The sequence below is a fragment of the Petromyzon marinus genome, chromosome 37 (assembly GCF_048934315.1).
Source record: "Petromyzon marinus isolate PM22_M1 ecotype Great Lakes invasive population chromosome 37, UKy_Petmar_22M1.pri1.0, whole genome shotgun sequence".
Lineage (NCBI taxonomy): Eukaryota > Metazoa > Chordata > Hyperoartia > Petromyzontiformes > Petromyzontidae > Petromyzon > Petromyzon marinus.
This window is the reverse complement of record NC_133703.1, coordinates 16,735,248-16,754,797: the sequence shown is the minus strand read 5'-3', so window position 1 is coordinate 16,754,797 and position 19,550 is coordinate 16,735,248. Positions and strand designations below refer to the sequence as shown.

Here is a 19,550-nt window from a genome sequence, read left to right as displayed (position 1 = left end):
GCAGTTTCCGTAGTGTAGTGGTTATCATGTTCGCCTAACACGCGAAAGGTCCCTGGTTTGAAGCCGGGTGGAAACATTGTAAGTATAACCAAAACAATTCGGATTTTATTTAAAGAGGTCGCAAAATGTGCCTTAATGAACGTGATGATTTCATGATTCTTCATTGTTGGCATAGGCCTATACCAGTGAAGTGTGTTGCAACTTCACGAGGTTGACATGCAGTTTCCGTAGTGTAGTGGTTATCACGTTTGCCTCACACGCGAAAGGTCCCCGGTTTGAAACCGGGCAGAAACATTTCACGTTAAACCAAAACAATTCGGATTTTATTTAAAGAGGACGCAAAATGTGCCTTCATGAACGTGATGATTTAATGATTTGACATTGTTCGTTTCGACTTATTTCAGTGAAATATGTTGCTACGTTACAGGTTCGTCAAGCAGTTTCCGTAGTGTAGTGGTTATCACGTTCGCCTAACACGCGAAAGGTCCCCGGTTCGTAACCGGGCGGAAACATTTTACGTATAACCAATAAAAATCGTATTTTATTTAAATTGGACCTAAAATGTGCTTTCATGAAGATAATGAATTCATGATTCTTCCTTGTTGGCATAGGCCTATAACAGTGAAGTGTGTTGCAACTTCACAAGTTTGACAAGCAGTTTCCGTAGTGTAGTGGTTATCACGTTAGCCTTACACGCGAAAAGTCCCCGGTTCGAAACCGGGCGGAAACATTTTATGTAAAACCAAAACAATTCGTATTTTTCTTCTTTGGTTCTTTCGGTAAAGTCACGTAGAATGAGAAAAAATAATAAATTGATAAAATAAAATAACACAATAATATTCTCACGACGTTTCGGCCACAACACAAGCGGCCTTCATCAGGTGAAGGGACGAGACTGTCTGGTAGGACAGCGCTGGAGTGAAAGAGCCACGTTCAGATCACGACCTTTAAGCTGTGTGAGAGGAAACAAAGCGCCTTGACAAAGGAATTAGCATATAGTTTAGCATTGAAATGGCTGAGTGATTAGCTTGTGACTGGTCACAGAAATAGCTACGTTAAAAGTTAAAGCATACACATCCGCAGAGGCACCCCTTGATAAAGGAATTAGCATAGAATTTAGCATTGAAATAGCTAAGTTAAAGCATACACATCCGCAGAGGCACAACTTGATAAAGGAATTAGCATAGAATTTAGCATTGAAATAGCTGAGTGATTAGCTTGTAACTGGTCACAAAAATAGCTACGTTAAAATCAGAGCATACACATTCACCGAGGCACTTAGTACAAATCAAACAGTAGAATTTAGCATTGAAATAACTAGGCGAATTTAGCATTGAAATAACTGAGTGATTAGCTAGTGACTGGTCACAAAAATTACTATGTTGAAGTCAAGGCCTACACATCTAAGCTATTAAAGTGGACGTAAAATATGCCTTCATGAACTTGATGATTTAGTGATTTGACACTGGATGTTTCGACTTATTTCAGTGAAATATGTTGCTACGTTACATGTTCTTCAAGCAGTTTCCGTAGTGTAGTGGTTATCACGTTAGCCTAACACGCGAAAGGTTCCTGTTTTGAAACCGGGTGGACACATTTTACGTAAAACCAAAACAATTCCTGTTTTATTTAAAGTACACGTAAAATGTGCCCTCATGAAAATGATGATTTCATGATTCTTCATTGTTGGCATAGGCCAATGCGAGTGAAGTATGTTGCAACTTCACAAGTTTGACAAGCAGTTTCCGTAGTGTAGTGGTTATCACGTTCGCCTCACACGCGAAAGGTCCCCGGTTTGAAACCAGGCGGAAACATTGTATGTAAAACCAAAACACTTTCCACTTTATTTAAAGTGGACGTAAAATATGCCTTCATGAACTTGATGATTTAACGATTTGACACTGGACGTTTCGACCTATTTCAGTGAAATATGTTGCTACGTTACATGTTCTTCAAGCAGTTTCCGAAGTGTAGTCGTCATAATGTTCGCCTAACACGCGAAATGTCCCTGGTTTGAAACCGGTTGGAAACATTGTAAGTATAACCAAAAACAATTCCTGTTTTATTTAATGTGCACGTCAAATGTGCCCTCATGAAGATGATGATTTCATGATTCTTCATTGTTGGCAGAGGCCTATGCCAGTGAAATATGTTGCAACTTCACAAATTTGACAAGCAGTTTCCGTAGTGTAGTGGTTATCACGTTCGCCTAACCCGTGAAAGGTCCCTGGTTTGAAACCGGGTGGAAACATTTTACGTATAACCGAAAAAAAATCGTATTTTATTTAAATTGGACGCAAAATGTGCTTTCATGAAGATGATGATTTCATGATTCTTCATTGTTGGCATAGGTCTATACCAGTGAAGTGTGTTGCAACTTAGCAGTTTGGACAAGCTGTTGACATAGTGTAGTGGTTATCACGTTTGCCTCACACGCGAAAGGTCCCCGGTTTGAAACCGGGCAGAAACATTTTACGTTAAACCAAAACAATTCGGATTTTATTTAAAGAGGACGCAAAATGTGCCTTCATGAACGTGATGATTTCATGATTCTTCATTGTTGGCATAGGCCTATGCCAGTGAAGTATGTAGCAACTACCCATGTTCTTCAAGCAGTTTCCGTTTTGAAGTGGTTATCACGGTAGCCTAACACGCGAAAGGTCCCTGGTTTGAAACCGGGTGGAAACATTTTATCTAAAACCAAAACAATTCGGATTTTATTTAAAGTGGACGCAAAATGTGCCTTCATGAACGTGATAATGTAATGATTTGACATTGTTCGTTTCGACTTATTTCAGTGAAATATGTTGCTACGTTACATGTTCTTCAAGCAGTTTCCGTAGTGTAGTGGTTATCACGTTCGCCTAACACGGGAAAGGTCCCCGGTTTGAAACCGGGCGGAAATATTTTACGTATAACCAATAAAAATCGTATTTTAATAAAATTGGAACTAAAATGTGCTTTCATGAAGATTATGAATTCATGATTCTTCCTTGTTGGCATAGGCCTATACCAGTGAAGTGTGTTGCAACTTCACGAGTTTGACAAGCAGTTTCCGTAGTGTAGTGGTTATCACGTTAGCCTTACACGTGAAAGGTTCCTGGTTTGAAACCGGGCGGAAACATTCTATGTAAAACCAAAACAATTTGTATTTTATTTAAAGTGGATGTAAAATATGCCTTCATGAACTTGATGATTTAATGATTTGACACTGGACGTTTCGACTTATTTCAGTGAAATATGTTGCTACGTTACATGTTCTTCAAGCAGTTTCCGTAGCGTAGTGGTTATCATGTTCGCCTAACACGCGAAAGGTCCCTGGTTTGAAGCCGGGTGGAAACATTGTAAGTATAACCAAAACAATTCGGATTTTATTTAAAGAGGACGCAAAATGTGCCTTCATGAACGTGATGATTTCATGATTCTTCATTGTTGGCAGAGGCCTATGCCAGTGAAGTATGTAGCAACTACCCATGTTCTTCAAGCAGTTTCCGTTTTGTCGTGGTTATCACGTTCGCCTCAAACGCGAAAGGTCCCTGGTTTGAAACTGGGTGGAAACATTTTATCTAAAACCAAAACAATTCGGATTTTATTTAAAGTGGACGCAAAATGTGCCTTCATGAACGTGATTATTTAATGATTTGACATTGTTCGTTTCGACTTATTTCAGTGAAATATGTTGCTACGTTACATGTTCTTCAAGCAGTTTCCGTAGTGTAGTGGTTATCACGTTCGCCTAACACGTGAAAGGTCCCCGGTTCGAAACCGGGCGGAAACATTTTACGTATAACCAATAAAAATCGTATTTTATTTAAATTGGACCTAAAATGTGCTTTCATGAAGATAATGAATTCATGATTCTTCCTTGTTGGCATAGGCCTATACCAGTGAAGTGTGTTGCAACTTCACAAGTTTGACAAGCAGTTTCCGTAGTGTAGTGGTTATCACGTTAGCCTTACACGCGAAAAGTCCCCGGTTCGAAATCGGGTGGAAACATTTTATGTAAAACCAAAACAATTCGTATTTTTCTTCTTTGGTTCTTTCGGTAAAGTCACGTAGAATGAGAAAAAATAATAAATTGATAAAATAAAATAACACAATAATATTCTCACGACGTTTCGGCCACAACACAAGCGGCCTTCATCAGGTGAAGGGACGAGACTGTCTGGTAGGACAGCGCTGGAGTGAAAGAGCCACGTTCAGATCACGACCTTTAAGCTGTGTGAGAGGAAACAAAGCGCCTTGACAAAGGAATTAGCATATAGTTTAGCATTGAAATGGCTGAGTGATTAGCTTGTGACTGGTCACAGAAATAGCTACGTTAAAAGTTAAAGCATACACATCCGCAGAGGCACCCCTTGATAAAGGAATTAGCATAGAATTTAGCATTGAAATAGCTAAGTTAAAGCATACACATCCGCAGAGGCACAACTTGATAAAGGAATTAGCATAGAATTTAGCATTGAAATAGCTGAGTGATTAGCTTGTAACTGGTCACAAAAATAGCTACGTTAAAATCAGAGCATACACATTCACCGAGGCACTTAGTACAAATCAAACAGTAGAATTTAGCATTGAAATAACTAGGCGAATTTAGCATTGAAATAACTGAGTGATTAGCTAGTGACTGGTCACAAAAATTACTATGTTGAAGTCAAGGCCTACACATCTAAGCTATTAAAGTGGACGTAAAATATGCCTTCATGAACTTGATGATTTAGTGATTTGACACTGGATGTTTCGACTTATTTCAGTGAAATATGTTGCTACGTTACATGTTCTTCAAGCAGTTTCCGTAGTGTAGTGGTTATCACGTTAGCCTAACACGCGAAAGGTTCCTGTTTTGAAACCGGGTGGACACATTTTACGTAAAACCAAAACAATTCCTGTTTTATTTAAAGTACACGTAAAATGTGCCCTCATGAAAATGATGATTTCATGATTCTTCATTGTTGGCATAGGCCAATGCGAGTGAAGTATGTTGCAACTTCACAAGTTTGACAAGCAGTTTCCGTAGTGTAGTGGTTATCACGTTCGCCTCACACGCGAAAGGTCCCCGGTTTGAAACCAGGCGGAAACATTGTATGTAAAACCAAAACACTTTCCACTTTATTTAAAGTGGACGTAAAATATGCCTTCATGAACTTGATGATTTAACGATTTGACACTGGACGTTTCGACCTATTTCAGTGAAATATGTTGCTACGTTACATGTTCTTCAAGCAGTTTCCGAAGTGTAGTCGTCATAATGTTCGCCTAACACGCGAAATGTCCCTGGTTTGAAACCGGGTGGAAACATTGTAAGTATAACCAAAAACAATTCCTGTTTTATTTAATGTGCACGTCAAATGTGCCCTCATGAAGATGATGATTTCATGATTCTTCATTGTTGGCAGAGGCCTATGCCAGTGAAATATGTTGCAACTTCACAAATTTGACAAGCAGTTTCCGTAGTGTAGTGGTTATCACGTTCGCCTAACCCGTGAAAGGTCCCTGGTTTGAAACCGGGTGGAAACATTTTACGTATAACCGAAAAAAAATCGTATTTTATTTAAATTGGACGCAAAATGTGCTTTCATGAAGATGATGATTTCATGATTCTTCATTGTTGGCATAGGTCTATACCAGTGAAGTGTGTTGCAACTTAGCAGTTTGGACAAGCTGTTGACATAGTGTAGTGGTTATCACGTTTGCCTCACACGCGAAAGGTCCCCGGTTTGAAACCGGGCAGAAACATTTTACGTTAAACCAAAACAATTCGGATTTTATTTAAAGAGGACGCAAAATGTGCCTTCATGAACGTGATGATTTCATGATTCTTCATTGTTGGCATAGGCCTATGCCAGTGAAGTATGTAGCAACTACCCATGTTCTTCAAGCAGTTTCCGTTTTGAAGTGGTTATCACGGTAGCCTAACACGCGAAAGGTCCCTGGTTTGAAACCGGGTGGAAACATTTTATCTAAAACCAAAACAATTCGGATTTTATTTAAAGTGGACGCAAAATGTGCCTTCATGAACGTGATAATGTAATGATTTGACATTGTTCGTTTCGACTTATTTCAGTGAAATATGTTGCTACGTTACATGTTCTTCAAGCAGTTTCCGTAGTGTAGTGGTTATCACGTTCGCCTAACACGGGAAAGGTCCCCGGTTTGAAACCGGGCGGAAATATTTTACGTATAACCAATAAAAATCGTATTTTAATAAAATTGGAACTAAAATGTGCTTTCATGAAGATTATGAATTCATGATTCTTCCTTGTTGGCATAGGCCTATACCAGTGAAGTGTGTTGCAACTTCACGAGTTTAACAAGCAGTTTCCGTAGTGTAGTGGTTATCACGTTAGCCTTACACGTGAAAGGTTCCTGGTTTGAAACCGGGCGGAAACATTCTATGTAAAACCAAAACAATTTGTATTTTATTTAAAGTGGATGTAAAATATGCCTTCATGAACTTGATGATTTAATGATTTGACACTGGACGTTTCGACTTATTTCAGTGAAATATGTTGCTACGTTACATGTTCTTCAAGCAGTTTCCGTAGCGTAGTGGTTATCATGTTCGCCTAACACGTGAAAGGTCCCTGGTTTGAAGCCGGGTGGAAACATTGTAAGTATAACCAAAACAATTCGGATTTTATTTAAAGAGGACGCAAAATGTGCCTTCATGAACGTGATGATTTCATGATTCTTCATTGTTGGCAGAGGCCTATGCCAGTGAAGTATGTAGCAACTACCCATGTTCTTCAAGCAGTTTCCGTTTTGTCGTGGTTATCACGTTCGCCTCAAACGCGAAAGGTCCCTGGTTTGAAACTGGGTGGAAACATTTTATCTAAAACCAAAACAATTCGGATTTTATTTAAAGTGGACGTAAAATATGCCTTCATGAACTTGATGATTTAATGATTTGACACTGGACGTTTCGACTTATTTCAGTGAAATATGTTGCTACGTTACATGTTCTCCAACCAGTTTCCGTAGTGTAGTGGTTATCACGTTCGCTTTACACGCGAAAAGTCCCCGGTTCGAAACCGGGCGGAAACATTTTACGTGAAACCAAAACAATTCGTATTTTATTTAAAGCGGACGTAAAATATGCCTTCATGAACTTGATGATTTAATGATTTGCAACTGGACGATTCGACTTATTTCAGTGAAATATGTTGCTACGTTACATGTTCTTCAAGCAGTTTCCGTAGTGTAGTGGTTATCATGTTCGCCTAACACGCGAAAGGTCCCTGGTTTGAAGCCGGGTGGAAACATTGTAAGTATAACCAAAACAATTCGGATTTTATTTAAAGAGGACGCAAAATGTGCCTTCATGAACGTGATGATTTCATGATTCTTCATTGTTGGCATAGGCCTATGCCAGTGAAGTATGTAGCAACTACCCATGTTCTTCAAGCAGTTTCCGTTTTGTCGTGGTTATCACGTTCGCCTCAAACGCGAAAGGTCCCTAGTTTGAAACCGGGTGGAAACATTTTATCTAAAACCAAAACAATTCGGATTTTATTTAAAGTGGACGCAAAATGTGCCTTCATGAACGTGATGATTTAATGATTTGATATTGTTCGTTTCGACTTATTTCAGTGAAATATGTTGCTACGTTACATGTTCTTCAAGCAGTTTCCGTAGTGTAGTGGTTATCACGTTCGCCTCACACGCGAAAGGTCCCCGGTTCGAAACCGGGCGGAAACATTTTACGTATAACCAATAAAAATCGTATTTTATTTAAATTGGACCTAAAATGTGCTTTCATGAAGATAATGAATTCATGATTCTTCCTTGTTTGCATAGGCCTATACCAGTGAAGTGTGTTGCAACTTCACAAGTTTGACAAGCGGTTTCCGTAGTGTAGTGGTTATCACGTTAGCCTTACACGCGAAAAGTCCCCGGTTCGAAACCGGGCGGAAACATTTTATGTAAAACCAAAACAATTCGTATTTTTCTTCTTTGGTTCTTTCGGTAAAGTCACGTAGAATGAGAAAAAAGTAATAAATTGATAAAATAAAATAACACAATAATATTCTCATGACGTTTCGGCCACAACACAAGCGGCCTTCATCAGGTGAAGGGACGAGACTGTCTGGTAGGACAGCGCTGGAGTGAAAGAGCCACGTTCAGATCACGACCTTTAAGCTGTGTGAGAGGAAACAAAGCGCCTTGACAAAGGAATTAGCATATAATTTAGCATTGAAATGGCTGAGTGATTAGCTTGTGACTGGTCACAGAAATAGCTACGTTAAAAGTTAAAGCATACACATCCGCAGAGGCACCCCTTGATAAAGGAATTAGCATAGAATTTAGCATTGAAATAGCTAAGTTAAAGCATACACATCCGCAGAGGCACCCCTTGACAAAGGAATTAGCATAGAATTTAGCATTGAAATAGCTGCGTGATTAGCTTGTAACTGGTCACAAAAATAGCTACGTTAAAGTCAGAGCATACACATTCACCGAGGCACTTAGTACAAATCAAACAGTAGAATTTAGCATTGAAATAACTAGGCGAATTTAGCATTGAAATAACTGAGTGATTAGCTAGTGACTGGTCACAGAAATGACTATGTTGAAGTCAAGGCGTACACATCTAAGCTATTAAAGTGGACGTAAAATATGCCTTCATGAACTTGATGATTTAATGATTTGTAACTGGACGATTCGACTTATTTCAGTGAAATATGTTGCTACGTTACATGTTCTTCAAGCAGTTTCTGTAGTGTAGTGGTTATCACGTTAGCCTAACACGCGAAAGGTTCCTGGTTTGAAACCGGGTGGACACATTTTACGTAAAACCAAAACAATTCCTGTTTTATTTAAAGTACACGTAAAATGTGCCCTCATGAAAATGATGATTTCATGATTCTTCATTGTTGGCATAGGCCTATGCGAGTGAAGTATGTTGCAACTTCACAAGTTTGACAAGCAGTTTCCGTAGTGTAGTGGTTATCACGTTCACCTCACACGCGAAAGGTCCCCGGTTTGAAACCAGGTGGAAACATTGTATGTAATACCAAAACACTTTGTATTTTATTTAAAGTGGACGTAAAATATGCCTTCATGAACTTGATGATTTAACGATTTGACACTGGACGTTTCGACCTATTTCAGTGAAATATGTTGCTACGTTACATGTTCTTCAAGCAGTTTCCGAAGTGTAGTCGTCATAATGTTCGCCTAACACGCGAAATGTCCCTGGTTTGAAACCGGGTGGAAACATTGTAAGTATAACCAAAAACAATTCCTGTTTTATTTAATGTGCACGTCAAATGTGCCCTCATGAAGATGATGATTTCATGATTCTTCATTGTTGGCAGAGGCCTATGCCAGTGAAATATGTTGCAACTTCACAAATTTGACAAGCAGTTTCCGTAGTGTAGTGGTTATCACGTTCGCCTAACCCGTGAAAGGTCCCTGGTTTGAAACCAGGTGGAAACATTTTACATATAACCGAAAAAAATCGTATTTTATTTAAATTGGACGCAAAATGTGCTTTCATGAAGATGATGATTTCATGATTCTTCATTGTTGGCATAGGTCTATACCAGTGAAGCGTGTTGCAACTTAGCAGTTTGGACAAGCTGTTGACATAGTGTAGTGGTTATCACGTTTGCCTCACACGCGAAAGGTCCCCGGTTTGAAACCGGGCAGAAACATTTTACGTTAAACCAAAACAATTCGGATTTTATTTAAAGAGGACGCAAAATGTGCCTTCATGAACGTGATGATTTCATGATTCTTCATTGTTGGCATAGGCCTATGCCAGTGAAGTATGTAGCAACTACCCATGTTCTTCAAGCAGTTTCCGTTTTGTAGTGGTTATCACGTTCGCCTCAAACGCGAAAGGTCCCTGGTTTGAAACCGGGTGGAAACATTTGATCTTAAACCAAAACAATTCGGATTTTATTTAAAGTGGACGCAAAATGTGCCTTCATGAACGTGATGATTTAATGATTTGACATTGTTCGTTTCGACTTATTTCAGTGAAATATGTTGCTACTTTACATGTTCTTCAAGCAGTTTCTGTAGTGTAGTGGTTATCATGTTCGCCTAACACGCGAAAGGTTCCTGGTTTGAAACCGGGTGGACACATTTTACATATAACCAATAAAAATCGTATTTTATTTAAATTGGACCTAAAATGTGCTTTCATGAAGATAATGAATTCATGATTCCACCTTGTTGGCATAGGCCTATACCAGTGAAGTGTGTTGCAACTTCACAAGTTTGACAAGCATTTTCCGTAGTGTAGTGGTTATCACGTTAGCCTCACACGCGAAAGGTCCCAGGTTCGAAACTGGGCGGAAACATTTTACGTAAAACCAAAACAATTCGTATTTTAATTAAAGTGTACGTAAAATATGCCTTCATGAACTTGATGATGTAATGATTTGTAACTGGACGATTCGACCTATTTGAGTGAAATATGTTGCTACGTTACATGTTCTTCAAGCAGTTTCCGTAGTGTAGTGGTTATCATGTTCGCCTAACACGCGAAAGGTTCCTGGTTTGAAACCGGTTGGAAACATTTTACGTATAACCAAAAAAAATCGTATTTTATTTAAATTGGACGTTGAATGTGCTTTCATGAAGATGATGATTTAATGATTCTTCATTGTTGGCGTAGGTCTATACCAGTGAAGTGTGTTGTAACTTAGCAGTTTGGAAAAGCTGTTTCCATATTGGAGTGGTTATCACGTTTGCCTCACACGCGAAAGGTCCCTAGTTTGAAACCGGGTGGAAACATTTTATCTAAAACCAAAAAATTCGGATTTTATTTAAAGTGGACGCAAAATGTGCCTTCATGAACTTGATGATTTAATGATTTGACATTGTTCGTTTCGACTTATTTCAGTGAAGTATGTTGCAACTTCACAAGTTTGACAGTTTCCGTAGTGTAGTGGTTATCACGTTTGCCTAACACGTGAAAGGTTCCTGGTTTGAAACCGGGTGGAAACATTTTATGTATAACCAAAAAAATCGTTTTTTATTTTAAGTGCAGGTAAAATGTGCCCTCATGAAGATAATGAATTCATGATTCTTCATTGTTGGCATAGGCCTATACCAGTGAAGTGTGTTGCAACCTCACGGAGTTGACAAGCAGTTTCCGTAGTGTAGTGGTTATCACGTTCGCCTAACCCGTGAAAGGTCCCCGGTTTGAAACCGGGCAAAAACATTTCACGTTAAACCAAAACAATTCGGATTTTATTTAATGAGGACGCAAAATGTGCCTTCATGAACGTGATGATTTCATGATTCTTCATTGTTGGCATAGGCCTATGCCAGTGAAGTATGTAGCAACTACCCATGTTCTTCAAGCAGTTTCCGTTTTGTCGTGGTTATCACGTTCGCCTCAAACGCGAAAGGTCCCTGGTTTGAAACCGGGTGGAAACATTTTATCTTAAACCAAAACAATTCGGTTTTTATTTAAAGTGGACGCAAAATGTGCCTTTATGAACGTGATGATTTAATGATTTGACATTGTTCGTTTCGACTTATTTCAGTGAAATATGTTGCTACGTTACACGTTCTTCAAGCAGTTTCCGTAGTGTAGTGGTTATCACGTTTGCCTCACACGCGAAAGGTCCCCGGTTTGAAACCGGGCCGAAACATTTCACGTTAAACCAAAACAATTCGGATTTTATTTAAAGAGGACGCAAAATGTGCCTTCATGAACGTGATGATTTCATGATTCTTCATTGTTGGCATAGGCCTATGCCAGTGAAGTATGTAGCAACTACCCATGTTCTTCAAGCAGTTTCCGTTTTGTCCTGGTTATCACGTTCGCCTCAAACGCGAAAGGTCCCTAGTTTGAAACCGGGTGGAAACATTTTATCTAAAACCAAAACAATTCGGATTTTATTTAAAGTGGACGCAAAATGTGCCTTCATGAACGTGATGATTTAATGATTTGACATTGTTCGTTTCGACTTATTTCAGTGAAATATGTTGCTAAGTTACATGTTCGTCAAGCAGTTTCCGTAGTGTAGTGGGTATCACGTTCGCCTAACACGCGAAAGGTCCCCGGTTCGAAACCGGGTGGAAACATTTTACATAAAACCAAAACAATTCGTATTTTAATTAAAGTGTACGTAAAATATGCCTTCATGAACTTGATGATTTAATGATTTGTAACTGGACTATTCGACTTATTTCAGTGAAATATGTTGCTACGTTACATGTTCTTCAAGCAGTTTCTGTAGTGTAGTGGTTATCATGTTCGCCTAACACGCGAAAGGTTCCTGGTTTGAAACCGGGTGGACACATTTTACGGTAAACCAAAACATTTCCTGTTTTATTTAAATTGCACGTAAAATGTGCCCTCATGAAGATGATGATTTCATGATTCTTCATTGTTGGCATAGGCCTATGGCAGTAAAGTATGTTGCAACTTCACAAGTTTGACAGTTTCCGTAATGTAGTGGTTATCATGTTCGCCTAACACGTGAAAGGGTCCTGGTTTGAAACCGGGTGGAAACATTTTACGTATAACCAAAAAAAATCGTGTTTTATTTAAACTGCACGTTAAATGTGCTATCATGAAGATGATGATTTCATGATTCTTTATTGTTGGCATAGGTCTATACCAGTGAAGTGTGTTGCAACTTTATGAGTTTGACAAGCAGTTTCCGTAGTGTAGTGGTTATCACGTTCGCCTCACACGCGAAAGGTCCCTGGTTCGAAACCGGGCGGAAACATTTTATGTAAAACCAAAACAATTCCTGTTTTATTTGAAGTGCACGTAAAATGTGCCCTCATGAAGATGATGATTTCATGATTCTTCATTGTTGCCATTGGCCTATGCCAGTGAAGTATGTTGCAACTTCACAAGTTTGACATGCAGTTTCCGTAGTGTAGTGGTTATCACGTTCGCCTAACACGTGAAAGGGTCCTGGTTTGAAACCGGGTGGAAACATTTTACGTAAAACCAAAAAAAATCGTATTTTATTTAAATTGGACGTTAAATGTGCTTTCATGAAGATGATGATTTCATGATTCTTCATTGTTGGCATAGGTCTATACCAGTGAAGTGTGTTGCAACTTCACGAGTTTGACAAGCAGTTTCCGTAGTGTAGTGGTTATCACGTTCGCCTCACACGCGAAAGGTCCCCGGTTCGAAACCGTGTGGAACCATTTTATGTAAAACCAAAACAATTCCTTTTTTATTTAAAGGGCACATAAAATGTGCCCTCATGAAGATGATGATTTCATGATTCTTCATTGTTGGCATTGGCCTATGCCAGTGAAGTATGTTGCAGCTTCACAAGTTTGACAAGCAGTTTCCGTAGTGTATTGGTTATCATGTTCGCCTAACACGCGAAGGGTCCCTGGTTCGAAACCGGGCGGAAACATTTTACGTATAACCAATAAAAATCTATTTTATTTAAATTGGATCTAAAATGTGCTTTCATGAAGATAATGAATTCATGATTCTTCATTGTTGGCATAGGCCTATACCAGTGAAGTGTGTTGCAACTTCACGAGTTTGACAAGCAGTTTCCGTAGTGTAGTGGTTATTACGTTTGACTAACACGTGAAAGGTTCCTGGTTTGAAACCGAGCGGAAACATTCTATGTAAAACCAAAACAATTTGTATTTTATTTAAAGTGGACGTAAAATATGCCTTCATGAACTTGATGATTTCATGATTTGACACTGGACGTTTGGACTTATTTCAGTGAAATATGTTGCTACGTTACATGTTCTTCAAGCAGTGTCCGTAGTGTAGTGGTTGTCATGTTCGCCTAACACGCGAAAGGTCCCTGGTTTGAAACCGGGTGGACACATTTTAAGTAAAACCAAAACAATTCCTGTTTTATTTAATGTGCACGTAAAATGAGCCCTCATGAAGATGATGATTTCATGAAGATGATGATTTCATGATTCTTCATTGTTGGCATAGGTCTATACTAGTGAAGTGTGTTGCAACTTTCTGAGTTTGACAAGCAGTTTCCGTAGTGTAGTGGTTATCACGTTCGCCTCACACGCGAAAGGTCCCCGGTTCGAAACCGGGCGGAAACACTTTATGTAAAACCAAAACAATTCCTGTTTTATTTAAAGTGCACGTAAAATGTGCCCTCATGAAGATGATGATTTCATGATTCTTCATTGTTGGCATTGGCCTATGCCAGTGAAGTATGTTGCAGCTTCACAAATTGGACGAGCAGTTTCCGTAGTGTATTGCTTATCATGTTCGCCTAACACGCGAAAGGTCCCTGGTTCGAAACCGGGCGGAAACATTTTACGTATAACCAATAAAAATCTATTTTATTTAAATTGGACCTAAAATGTGCTTTCATGAAGATAATGAATTCATGATTCTTCATTGTTGGCATAGGCCTATACCAGTGAAGTGTGTTGCAACTTCACAAGTTTGACTAGCAGTTTCCGTAGTGTAGTGGTTATCACGTTCGCCTAACACGTGAAAGGGTCCTGGTTTGAAACCGTGTGGAAACATTTTACGTATAACCAAAAAAAATCGTGTTTTTTTTAAATTGCACGTTAAATGTGCTTTCATGAAGATGATGATTTCATGATTCTTCATTGTTGGCATAGGTCTATACCAGTGAAGTGTGTTGCAACTTTATGAGTTTGACAAGCAGTTTCCGTAGTGTAGTGGTTATCACGTTCGCCTCACACGCGAAAGGTCCCCGGTTCGAAACCGGGCGGAAACATTTTATGTAAAACCAAAACAATTCCTGTTTTATTTAAAGTGCACGTAAAATGTGCCCTCATGAAGATGATGATTTCATGATTCTTCATTGTTGGCATTGGCCTATGCCAGTGCAGTATGTTGCAGCTTCACAAGTTTGACAATCAGTTTCCGTAGTGTATTGCTTATCATGTTCGCCTTACACGCGAAAGGTCCCTGGTTCGAAACCGGGTGGAAACATTTTACGTATAACCAAAAAAAATCGTGTTTTTTTTAAATTGCACGTTAAATGTGCTTTCATGAAGATGATGATTTCATGATTCTTCATTGTTGGCATAGGCCTATACCAGTGAAGTGTGTTGCAACTGGACGAGTTTGGCAAGCAGTTTCCGTAGTGTAGTGGTTATTACGTTCGCCTAACACGCGAAAGGTCCCCTGTTCGAAATCGGGCGGAAACATTTTATGTAAAACCAAAACAAATTCCTGTTTTATTTAAAGTGCACGTAAAATGTGCCCTCATGAAGATGATGATTTCATGAAGATGATGATTGTTGGCATTGGCCTATGCCAGTGAAGTATGTTGCAGCTTCACAAGTTTGACAACCAGTTTCCGTAGTGTATTGGTTATCATGTTCGCCTAACACGCGAAAGGTCCCTGGTTCGAAACCGGGCGGAAACATTTTACGTATAACCAATAAAAATCGTATTTTATTTAAATTGGACCTAAAATGTGCTTTCATGAAGATAATGAATTCATGATTTTTCATTGTTGGCATAGGCCTATACCAGTGAAGTGTGTTGCAACTTCACGAGTTTGACAAGCAGTTTCCGTAGTGTAGTGGTTATTACGTTTACCTAACATGTGAAAGGTTCCTGGTTTGAAACCGGGCGGAAACATTCTATGTAAAACCAAAACAATTTGTATTTTATTTAAAGTGGACGTAAAATATGCCTTCATGAACTTGATGATTTAATGATTTGACACTAGACGTTTCGAAATATTTCAGTGAAATATGTTGCTACGTTACATGTTCTTCAAGCAGTTTCCGTAGTGTAGTGGTTATCACGTTAGCCTAACACGTGAAAGGGTCCTGGTTTGAAACCGGGTGGAAACATTTTACGTATAACCAAAAAAAATCGTGTTTTATTTAAACTGCACGTAAAATGTGCCCTCATGAAGATGATGATTTCATGATTCTTCATTGTTGGCATAGGTCTATACCAGTGAAGTATGTTGCAGCTTCACAAGGTTGACAAGCAGTTTACGTAGTGTATTGCTTATTATGTTTGCCTAACACGCGAAAGGTCCCTGGTTCGAAACCGGGCAGAAACATTTTACGTATAACCAATAAAAATCTATTTTATTTAAATTGGACCTAAAATGTGCTTTCATGAAGATAATGAATTCATGATTCTTCATTGTTGGCATAGGCCTATACCAGTGAAGTGTGTTGCAACTTCACAAGTTTGACTAGCAGTTTCCGTAGTGTAGTGGTTATCACGTTCGCCTAACACGTGAAAGGGTCCTGGTTTGAAACCGTGTGGAAACATTTTACGTATAACCAAAAAAAATCGTGTTTTTTTTAAATTGCACGTTAAATGTGCTTTCATGAAGATGATGATTTCATGATTCTTCATTGTTGGCATAGGTCTATACCAGTGAAGTGTGTTGCAACTTTATGAGTTTGACAAGCAGTTTCCGTAGTGTAGTGGTTATCACGTTCGCCTCACACGCGAAAGGTCCCCGGTTCGAAACCGGGCGGAAACATTTTATGTAAAACCAAAACAATTCCTGTTTTATTTAAAGTGCACGTAAAATGTGCACTCATGAAGATGATGATTTCATGATTCTTCATTGTTGGCATTGGCCTATGCCAGTGAAGTATGTTGCAGCTTCACAAGTTTGACAAGCAGTTTCCGTAGTGTATTGCTTATCATGTTCGCCTTACACGCGAAAGGTCCCTGGTTCGAAACCGGGCGGAAACATTTTACGTATAACCAATAAAAATCTATTTTATTTAAATTGGACCTAAAATGTGCTTTCATGAAGATAATGAATTCATGATTCTTCATTGTTGGCATAGGCCTATACCAGTGAAGTGTGTTGCAACTTCACGAGTTTGACAAGCAGTTTCCGTAGTGTAGTGGTTATTACGTTTACCTAACATGTGAAAGGTTCCTGGTTTGAAACCGGGCGGAAACATTCTATGTAAAACCAAAACAATTTGTATTTTATTTAAAGTGGACGTAAAATATGCCTTCATGAACTTGATGATTTAATGATTTGACACTAGACGTTTCGAAATATTTCAGTGAAATATGTTGCTACGTTACATGTTCTTCAAGCAGTTTCCGTAGTATAGTGGTTATCACGTTCGCCTAACACGCGAAAGGTCCCCGTTTTGAAACCGGGCAGAAACATTTTACGTTAAACCAAAATAATTCGGATTTTATTTAAAGAGGACACAAAATGTGCCTTCATGAACGTGATGATTTCATGATTCTTCATTGTTGGCATTGGCCTATGCCAGTGAAGTATGTTGCAACTTCACAAGTTTGACAAGCAGTTTCCGTAGTGTAGTGGTTATCATGTTCGCCTAACACGTGAAAGGGTCCTGGTTTGAAACCGGGTGGAAACATTTTACGTATAACCAAAAAAAATCGTGTTTTATTTAAATTGGACGTTAAATGTGCTTTCATGAAGATGATGATTTCATGATTTTTCGTTGTTGGCATAGGTCTATACCAGTGAAGTGTGTTGCAACTTCACGAGTTTGACAAGCAGTTTCCGTAGTGTAGTGGTTATCACGTTCGCCTCACACGCGAAAGGTCCCCGGTTCGAAACCGGGCGGAAACATTTTATGTAAAACCAAAACAATTCCTGTTTTATTTAAAGTGCACGTAAAATGTGCCCTCATGAAGATGATGATTTCATGATTCTTCATTGTTGGCATTGGCCTATGCCAGTGAAGTATGTTGCAGCTTCATAAATTGGACGAGCAGTTTCCGTAGTGTATTGCTTATCATGTTCGCCTAACACGCGAAAGGTCCCTGGTTCGAAACCGGGCGGAAACATTTTACGTATAACCAATAAAAATCTATTTTATTTAAATTGGACCTAAAATGTGCTTTCATGAAGATAATGAATTCATGATTCTTCATTGTTGGCATAGGCCTATACCAGTGAAGTGTGTTGCAACTTCACAAGTTTGACTAGCAGTTTCCGTAGTGTAGTGGTTATCACGTTCGCCTAACACGTGAAAGGGTCCTGGTTTGAAACCGTGTGGAAACATTTTACGTATAACCAAAAAAAATCGTGTTTTTTTTAAATTGCACGTTAAATGTGCTTTCATGAAGATGATGATTTCATGATTCTTCATTGTTGGCATAGGTCTATACCAGTGAAGTGTGTTGCAACTTTATGAGTTTGACAAGCAGTTTCCGTAGTGTAGTGGTTATCACGTTCGCCTCACACGCGAAAGGTCCCCGGTTCGAAACTGGGCGGAAACATTTTATGTAAAACCAAAACAATTCCTGTTTTATTTAAAGTGCACGTAAAATGTGCCCTCATGAAGATGATGATTTCATGAAGATGATGATTGTTGGCATTGGCCTATGCCAGTGAAGTATGTTGCAGCTTCACAAGTTTGACAACCAGTTTCCGTAGTGTATTGGTTATCATGTTCGCCTAACACGCGAAAGGTCACTGGTTCGAAACCGGGCGGAAACATTTTACGTATAACCAATAAAAATCGTATTTTATTTAAATTGGACCTAAAATGTGCTTTCATGAAGATAATGAATTCATGATTTTTCATTGTTGGCATAGGCCTATACCAGTGAAGTGTGTTGCAACTTCACGAGTTTGACAAGCAGTTTCCGTAGTGTAGTGGTTATTACGTTTACCTAACATGTGAAAGGTTCCTGGTTTGAAACCGGGCAGAAACATTCTATGTAAAACCAAAACAATTTGTATTTTATTTAAAGTGGACGTAAAATATGCCTTCATGAACTTGATGATTTAATGATTTGACACTAGACGTTTCGAAATATTTCAGTGAAATATGTTGCTACGTTACATGTTCTTCAAGCAGTTTCCGTAGTGTAGTGGTTATCACGTTCGCCTAACACGCGAAAGGTCCCCGGTTTGAAACCGGGCAGACACATTTTACGTTAAACCAAAACAATTCGGATTTTATTTAAATAGGACACAAAATGTGCCTTCATGAAGATGATGATTTCATGATTCTTCATTGTTGGCATTGGCCTATACCAGTGAAGTGTGTTGCAACTTCACAAGTTTGACTAGCAGTTTCCGTAGTGTAGTGGTTATCACGTTCGCCTAACACGTGAAAGGGTCCTGGTTTGAAACCGTGTGGAAACATTTTACGTATAACCAAAAAAAATCGTGTTTTTTTTTAAATTGCACGTTAAATGTGCTTTCATGAAGATGATGATTTCATGATTCTTCATTGTTGGCATAGGTCTATACCAGTGAAGTGTGTTGCAACTTTATGAGTTTGACAAGCAGTTTCCGTAGTGTAGTGGTTATCACGTTCGCCTCACACGCGAAAGGTCCCCGGTTCGAAACCGGGCGGAAACATTTTATGTAAAACCAAAACAATTCCTGTTTTATTTAAAGTGCACGTAAAATGTGCACTCATGAAGATGATGATTTCATGAATTTTCATTGTTGGCATTGGCCTATGCCAGTGAAGTATGTTGCAGCTTCACAAGTTTGTCAAGCAGTTTCCGTAGTGTATTGCTTATCATGTTCGCCTTACACGCGAAAGGTCCCTGGTTCGAAACCGGGCGGAAACATTTTACGTATAACCAATAAAAATCTATTTTATTTAAATTGGACCTAAAATGTGCTTTCATGAAGATAATGAATTCA

The 19,550-nt window shown here is 38.9% G+C and overlaps 16 non-coding genes across 16 annotated transcripts; all 16 read left to right on the top strand.

The window, feature by feature from the left end:
- Positions 1–439: 439 nt before the first annotated feature.
- On the top strand, positions 440–512 carry TRNAV-AAC (transfer RNA valine (anticodon AAC)). The gene has a single exon. It is a non-coding gene; the product is annotated as a tRNA-Val (tRNA).
- Positions 513–657: 145 nt separating this feature from the next.
- Positions 658–730, top strand: TRNAV-UAC (transfer RNA valine (anticodon UAC)). The gene has a single exon. It is a non-coding gene; the product is annotated as a tRNA-Val (tRNA).
- A 2,975-nt stretch (positions 731–3,705) lies between these two features.
- On the top strand, positions 3,706–3,778 carry TRNAV-AAC (transfer RNA valine (anticodon AAC)). The gene has a single exon. It is a non-coding gene; the product is annotated as a tRNA-Val (tRNA).
- A 3,193-nt stretch (positions 3,779–6,971) lies between these two features.
- Positions 6,972–7,044, top strand: TRNAV-UAC (transfer RNA valine (anticodon UAC)). The gene has a single exon. It is a non-coding gene; the product is annotated as a tRNA-Val (tRNA).
- A 581-nt stretch (positions 7,045–7,625) lies between these two features.
- TRNAV-CAC (transfer RNA valine (anticodon CAC)) lies at positions 7,626–7,698 on the top strand. The gene has a single exon. It is a non-coding gene; the product is annotated as a tRNA-Val (tRNA).
- Positions 7,699–7,843: 145 nt separating this feature from the next.
- TRNAV-UAC (transfer RNA valine (anticodon UAC)) lies at positions 7,844–7,916 on the top strand. The gene has a single exon. It is a non-coding gene; the product is annotated as a tRNA-Val (tRNA).
- A 1,885-nt stretch (positions 7,917–9,801) lies between these two features.
- TRNAL-CAA (transfer RNA leucine (anticodon CAA)) lies at positions 9,802–9,874 on the top strand. The gene has a single exon. It is a non-coding gene; the product is annotated as a tRNA-Leu (tRNA).
- Positions 9,875–11,975: 2,101 nt separating this feature from the next.
- Positions 11,976–12,048, top strand: TRNAV-AAC (transfer RNA valine (anticodon AAC)). Its single transcript has one exon. It is a non-coding gene; the product is annotated as a tRNA-Val (tRNA).
- Positions 12,049–12,625: 577 nt separating this feature from the next.
- TRNAV-CAC (transfer RNA valine (anticodon CAC)) lies at positions 12,626–12,698 on the top strand. The gene has a single exon. It is a non-coding gene; the product is annotated as a tRNA-Val (tRNA).
- A 1,251-nt stretch (positions 12,699–13,949) lies between these two features.
- TRNAV-CAC (transfer RNA valine (anticodon CAC)) lies at positions 13,950–14,022 on the top strand. The gene has a single exon. It is a non-coding gene; the product is annotated as a tRNA-Val (tRNA).
- Positions 14,023–14,602: 580 nt separating this feature from the next.
- TRNAV-CAC (transfer RNA valine (anticodon CAC)) lies at positions 14,603–14,675 on the top strand. The gene has a single exon. It is a non-coding gene; the product is annotated as a tRNA-Val (tRNA).
- A 1,673-nt stretch (positions 14,676–16,348) lies between these two features.
- TRNAV-CAC (transfer RNA valine (anticodon CAC)) lies at positions 16,349–16,421 on the top strand. The gene has a single exon. It is a non-coding gene; the product is annotated as a tRNA-Val (tRNA).
- Positions 16,422–16,566: 145 nt separating this feature from the next.
- On the top strand, positions 16,567–16,639 carry TRNAV-UAC (transfer RNA valine (anticodon UAC)). The gene has a single exon. It is a non-coding gene; the product is annotated as a tRNA-Val (tRNA).
- A 798-nt stretch (positions 16,640–17,437) lies between these two features.
- Positions 17,438–17,510, top strand: TRNAV-CAC (transfer RNA valine (anticodon CAC)). The gene has a single exon. It is a non-coding gene; the product is annotated as a tRNA-Val (tRNA).
- A 1,673-nt stretch (positions 17,511–19,183) lies between these two features.
- TRNAV-CAC (transfer RNA valine (anticodon CAC)) lies at positions 19,184–19,256 on the top strand. The gene has a single exon. It is a non-coding gene; the product is annotated as a tRNA-Val (tRNA).
- A 145-nt stretch (positions 19,257–19,401) lies between these two features.
- On the top strand, positions 19,402–19,474 carry TRNAV-UAC (transfer RNA valine (anticodon UAC)). Its single transcript has one exon. It is a non-coding gene; the product is annotated as a tRNA-Val (tRNA).
- The last annotated feature ends 76 nt before the right edge of the window (positions 19,475–19,550 follow it).